General features: G+C 43.2%; 1 pseudogene; it reads left to right on the top strand.

Moving 5' to 3' along the window:
* Nucleotides 1-1,700: 1,700 nt before the first annotated feature.
* Nucleotides 1,701-4,133, top strand: LOC125916881 (ferritin light chain-like; annotated as a pseudogene).
* Nucleotides 4,134-6,990: the final 2,857 nt, after the last annotated feature.

Below are 6,990 nucleotides of genomic sequence, written 5' to 3'. Positions count from 1 at the left end.
GACACAGTGGCTCAGCCTCTAGTAATCTCAACACCTGTCTCTAGAATTTTAAATCAAATGGCTGCAGGCAATACAGGATCCAGAACAATACATACTAAATCACAATTTGTGTCTGGAACAGACTTTGATGTGACAAAATTACAGGGCAACAGAGAAACATTACAAGATAAATTATTTAGCTCTACTGAAATGATTAAAATAGAGACAGGATTTGAGAAAGACCCAAAATACAAAGCAAAGTTATTACTTATGTCCATTTGGTTACCATTTCTACTCTATGAGAGAAAAATCTAGAAAGAAGGACGATAAATGAAACTAACCTAAAGCCTTCTAGGCGTTTTGGCAAAGCACCGGGAGAGGTAGAGTTAGTCAGTCAAGATTCATTAGGCACTTGTGGTGCCCACAGGGGGGCAGGAAGTGCTCACGGAGCCCTGTCATCAGTTTTAGATTCTCAGAAACTCCTGAGGGACACTTCATGTGTCTTGATAGTTTTTCCAAACACTGAACAAAGACCAGGCAGTGTTTCAAGCCTTTTTCAAATGATAAACAAACCTTTTTACCAACAAAGAACAGACACCAGGATGTCACATGTTGGTGTTCATTTATGATCTTCCTGCTTGGTGCAATTAGCCCCTTAATCCATAAACTCTTGAGCTCCTACTGTGTGCCAGCCACTAATCCAACTGCTTTTAAGGACTTCACATCGCGGTGAAGAGCAAACAGGTAAATAGAGAGATGCATTAATTTCTAATAAGTGGAATGGAAGAGGTAACCGTGAGGTGTCATGAGTAGGGGAGTGTATTTAACCCAAACTGGAAAGTGGGGAGCTCAAGAAGTCTTCCTAAAAGGAATGACATCTCTGACTAGGTTTGTTGTTGTTGTTGTTATTGTTGTTGTTGTTGTTTGTTTTTTGTGTTTTTTAAAACTAGATATTAGGTTTTTAAAGTTACGTAGGAGCTATTCTAACAAAGAAGTCAGGGTGAGTTGGTGGTGATAACGATGGCCCAGGTAGCCAAGAGGTGCTGTGGAAAGGCACAAGGAAAAACTAGCACAATCTTTGGGGACTGATATTGGGGGCTACATCTAGCATAAAGTGGAGGGCATGAAGGGTTAAGGGTGCTGAGACATGCTGAGAGGTCAATCATGTCAACGAGGTAAGTGGAAGCCAAGTCTGCAAGAGCGTTGGATGCCCTAAGGAGTATGATTGTTATCCTCAAAGCAGTTCAAAGCCATTGTAGGATTTTAGCAGGGAAGTTCACAGTGCAAGATTTGTATTCTTCTCACTGCAGCAAAGGTAGAAAATGGACCTAAGATCACAGCGGTGAAACAGTTTTACTCCACATAGAATAGGATGCCATTCCCCTCTCTGTACTCCCTAGAAGTGCAGACAGTGCAGGAGAAGACACATTTGGAAGAAAGAGGGAAAGAAGAGCTCAGTTTAGGAAACGTTAAACTTATGGTGCCTGTGCTATGTCCCAGTGAATGTGTCCACTTTGATTTACGGAAGAGGTTCAGGGTGGTGGTACAGATTGGGGAACAGGTGACTGTGGATGCCGTGGAGGCAGGGCTAATGCTCAGCTGTGATGCTCTGGCATGGCTCTGTCAGATGCTTATGGCCAGAATCTGTTTCTATTTGTCCATGCCCACCTTTGCCAGTTATTAAATACTGTGACCAGAATCTCCATATGAGATGATCCAGAATGACGGTAGGAAAGGGTTGAAGATAGAACTCTACAAAGTGTTCATGTATTTACTGGAAGACCAAAGATGAAGGGGGAGGAGGAGGAAGAAGAGGGGGAGAAAGAGGAGGAGGAAGGAGAGGTAGGAGATTTATAACAGCAAAGACCAGTAGGAATGTTTCAAACTGAGAGTTAATAGTGTCTGGGGAGGGGCACTTACACAGCTCAGTCGGTTAGGCGTCCCGACTCTTCGTCTTGGCTCAGGTCGTCATCTCATGATTTGTGAGATGGAGACCTGAGTCAGGCTCTGTGCTGAGAGTGCAGAGCCTGCTTGGGATTCTCTCTCTCTCTCTCTCTCTCTCTGTCCCTTCCCCACTCACATGCACACTTTCTCTCTCTCTCTCTCTCTCTCTCTCTCTCTCTCTCAAAGTAAATAAATAAATAAATAAATATTAAAGAAAAGATAGTGTCTGGGGAAGGGGAGCATATGAAGGAGAGAAGACCCTGGACATATTTCAATTTGAGAGAGAAAGAAAGTACGTGGATGAAGAGTAAAGCAACAGAAGAGAGAGGGGTGAACAATAGAATGATGTCCTAAAGTAAATAGGAAAAGATAAGTACAGAACCTTCTACTATGTGGATCTATGTAATTATAGGGGGAGGAACTGGGAAACGATTGAGAGAGGGGAAGTAGCAGAAAAGATAGGGAAGTTCCTCTCATGATGTACATGGCTAGAGTTTCAGCTGGGAGATTTCAGAGAGGTGATATGCAGGAAACCCAAGGAGAATGTTGTGTTTTGAAATGTGAAGAGCTCAGAGGAACTTCACCAGAGCTGGGCTGGAAAAAGTATACTTAAAAATACTCACCAAAGTTTAATCTTGTTTTTCTAATAGCTCTCTAGAGACTGGGTATAAAAACAGAAGAGGTAATCATGTGGTTTGATTTAGCAGTGGAGTTTTGCTGCTAAATGAGGCTAGATGAGGAAACAAGAAAGTTGTCAAAGAGTGTTATTAGTCATGCCTATACTTTGAGACACAAGAAAGGAGAGGAAGAACAAGGATGAATGGAGAATCAAGAAAAATTGGAGAATAGGTATGAGTATAGAAATAAGAGAGTTAGAATGATATGAAAAGGTAATGTAAAAAATGTAGATCTTTAGGATTTCACTGGAGGGGCAATTCCGAATGCTATGAGGTATCCAGAATCCTAAGCAGGCTCCAGGCTCTGAGCTGTCAGTACAGAGCCTGATGAGGGGCTCAAACTCACAAACCGTGAGATCATGACCTGAGCCAAAGTCGGACGCTTAACTGGCTGAGCCACCCAGGCACCCCTCAAGCCCAGTTTGCTTTGATTCCAAGGTCTGTGCCCCTTCAATAATGGTGGGGCTTGAGGAGCACCTGGGTGGCTCAGTTGGTTGAGAGTGGGACTTCAGCTCAGGTCATGATCTCACAGTTTGTGAGATCAAGCCTCTGTCAGCACAGAGACCACTTTGGATCCTCTGTCTTCCTCTCTCTCTGTGCCTCCCCTGCTTGTTCTCTCTCCCTCCCTCTCTCTCTCTCTCTCTCTCTCTCAAAAATAAATAAACATTAAAAAAAATAACAGTAAGGCTTGAGAAGAAGACAGGGGCAGTGAGGCGGTGTGCCCAGTGGTTCCAGGGATCTGTCTTTTGCTTCAACAGTATTTGGACAGAACAGACCCAGGAATGCCCCCTCTACTAGCCTCTGACCACCCTCTAACCTTTTTGCCAGTGGCAACCAGAGCCATCTTCTTGGCCACCATCTGCCTCTGGGACCAACCAATACTTTCTTTCCAACTTAGCTCCTAATTACCAATCAACCACGAGCTCCCAGATTAGTTAGAAATATTACACTGAGGTGGAGGTTGCCAAAAACCTCATCGTCAACATGCATCTGAGGGCCTCCTACACCTACCTCTCTCTTGGCTTCTATTTCCACTGCAAGGATGTGGCTGGGGGGTGAGGAAGGGGGCACTTCTTCTGTGGTTGGCTGAGGAGAGGTTGGAGGGCACTGAGCTTCTCTTGAAGATGCAAAACGAGTGCAGCAGCCACACCCTCTTCTAGAACATGCAGAAGCTGTCCCAGGATGCATAGGTAAAACCCTGGACACCTCGGAAGCCACCTGGTTCTGGAAAAGAACCTGAACGAGGCCCTTTTAGATATGCATGCCCTGGGTTCTGCCTGAGTAGACTCCCATGTCTGTGACTTCCTGGAGAACCACTTTCTGGATGTAGAGGTAAAACTCGTCAAGGATATGGGGAAACACCTGACTAAGATCTGCAGGCTCGTTGGCCCATAGGTTGGCTTGGCTGAGTATCTCTTCCAAAGGCTCACCCTTGGGCATGTCTCTGAAGCCCAGCTGTCCTTTGAGGGGCTCCTCGACCATATGGTTCATAAGCCTGACCATACACTGCAAATTTCTGGAGTCCCCAGATAAATAGAAGAACTCAGGAGGACTTAGGCCTCTGTAGAAGAAGCCTGCTGTGGCCTAAATGATCACATTTCTGAGGGCATGGAATGTTAGCTGATAAAAAACAATCAGGCAATGTATCATGTTGGCTCCATAAGGAAAACAATGAAGGCTTTGGCTACTAGGCAAATCATTCTCACTAGTGAAGACTCTTAAAGGTTTTGCTGATTATCTCAGTTTTCTTGACCACCATCCTTTTGGTCCTTACGGTATCTGATTTTGTCTTCTATCATGCTATATTTGACTCCTAGTATTCATCGTGTATATGTCATTACTGAATGCCCAATAAATGGCTTGTTCATCCTAACCAATTACTAAGCATATTATAGGTGCCTGATAGGCATGTCTTTGAATCTCTGGAGGAAACGATGAACGCTTTTAATGTACCATCTTGTGTTTTGTTTTCATCATCTTGTTAATATACGGTTTGCACAACATCTTATATTTTCTTTTGAGAACTTGAAGCCCAGTAGGCAGGATGTGCTCTGCGAGAGTTCTAAAAGTCATAACATAACATTTCCAGGCCTCAACTCTGTCCACCATGCACAGACAACTGGGAGAAGGAAGTGAACCTGTGGAATCTTTACAGACCTGAGTTCTCAGGCATAGCACAAAGGGAAGGAGAGTTTACAGTCCACTTTTGTTATTTACCCAAAGAGAAATTATTTGCCTTGCTGAAATAGAAATTGCATTTTCTGAAGAGCACTGAGATGGTTAATAACTCCATTTTTTCCATCTCTTTCAAGCCTGTCTAGTGAGGTGGTACATTGTTTAATCAAGAAAATCTATCTCCTCTCTAAGGACCTACCCAACTGGGAGATTCCAAAGTTGTTGACAGGTTATTTTTGAAAACTATATATCTGCTCATGAGGTGAGCTGAAGGAAAAAGAATTAATAACAAATAAATTTGCCCCAAGCTCACAATCCACTGCCTAGTCTCTAAATACCATGAAATATCTGGCCCACAGATACTACTGCTCAACTTCATCAAACAGATACATTATGAATCTTTTAACCCTCCTCAAATGATTAGCCAAAAGCGGAGAAGGAGCCAGCATGAAAGTTTTTTGTGTGTCTTGCATCCATGAAATACATTCAGACCAACACTAAACCATCCTACACACCTAGAAAACTGATTGCAGGATTAACACAACAATCTGCACAACCTGAACCACAGAATTCAGCAGGTACGCGGTATGGAGAGCTGAACTTGGGGAGTGAGAAGCTGTGACAGGTAGGGAACCGCTTTTGCAGGAGGAAAGAGGACAGAGACTGGGGAGGGAGGGAGAATACGGGAAAAGCACCCGTCCCCAAAAGCAGCTGGAGAGAAAGTGGAAAATTGGAAACAGCCACAGGGACTAAACTAAAAAGGGAGAAAGGAGAAAGGAGAGGGTTTAACTTCCCTTAAGACTGTAAACAAGGGGAGCACAAAGGCTGCAACTCTGCAGCTCGATACCTGGCGGTGCTCTGGTGGGAAGGGCAAATCCCCAGGAACAGAGTGGGGTCCGGGAGGTTCTTGGGCCACACAGGGAAAAGCAGTTCCACTGCTGGAAGGACATTTGGTAGAGACTGTTGAAGCCACCTGGTCCCAGCAGACCCCAGAAAAACGGCCACATTCACTGGTGCTGGAACGAGGTCGTTAAGGGTGAAGCCTGGTGCCAGATGTGTGTTGTGATTTTCCATAATCCCTGAAAAGCTGCTGCTACACTATCTCGCGAACATTTTCTGGGGCAGGCTGGCAACTGGCCTCAGTCTTGGGACACTGGCAGCAGCAGGGTCCAGCAGGAGTTCCTGGGTACAGCCAATATTCGGCCATTGCTCATTCGGCCATTGCTCAGTGAGACCCTCCCGTAGAGGGGCGGAGTGGGTCAAAGCCGCAGTCCTTCAGAAGTAAGGGGCAGGGGAAAACAGCCACATCTGAGACAAAACTTGGGAGAGAGGTACTGCCTGGGGCCTGGTCACAGAGAATGAAAAAGTGGGGAGTGGACGAAACCTGAAAAGAGAGGACCACTGCACGATTGCTGATCCAGGAGAACAGACTGGGTAGCTGGGTGGCACCATTTTCACCGCTCCCGCGCATGCGTATACGCACCTACGAGCACCGCAACAATCCACCCCAGTAGGCTAGCAGCGCCATCTAGTGGAGAGCGGAGCTGTTACACTTCGCCCTGCACAACTGGGCAAACTTCAGTCTTCAAGAACACAAGTCTCACCGCTGGCTTAATTTATAGACTATAAAGAGCTACATAGACTGACTTCTAGGGGAAAACAAAGCAATTTCAGTCCTACTTCAATCTGTTAGCAGGTTCATCTATTCAATTTTCTTTCTTTTTTTTTTCTTTTACAATTCTTTTTTTTTTCTTGAATACAGAAAGAAAAAAAATTCATTTTTATTTTCAGTTTTTATTAAAAATCTTTGTCTTTAATTTTTATAACTATATGTTTTACTTTTGTGTAAATTTTTTCAAATTCTATTTTACTTCCATCATTTTATTTTAGTCTACTTCAGTATATTCACCTTTTTAAATTTTCAAACAATTTCCTTTTTTCTTTCTTTTTCTTTTTTCCCTTTTTCATTTCTTTTCTTTTTCTTGAATGCAGAGAGAGAAAAACTTAATTTTTACTTTAAATTTCTATTAAAAATATTTTTATTACTATATTTTTTGCCTTTATGTAAATTTTTTCAAATTCTATTTTACTTCCATCATTTTATTTTAGTCCACTACAGTATATTCACTTTTTCAAAATTTCAACCAATTTCTTTTTTTCTTTCTTCTCTTTTTTGTTCTTTTCTTTTTTTCTTAAACACAGGAAAAGAAAAAAT

The sequence above is a fragment of the Panthera uncia genome, unplaced genomic scaffold, assembly GCF_023721935.1.
Source record: "Panthera uncia isolate 11264 unplaced genomic scaffold, Puncia_PCG_1.0 HiC_scaffold_1292, whole genome shotgun sequence".
Lineage (NCBI taxonomy): Eukaryota > Metazoa > Chordata > Mammalia > Carnivora > Felidae > Panthera > Panthera uncia.
Note: the sequence above shows the minus strand (reverse complement) of the source record. Positions and strands in the feature narration are given on the sequence as shown.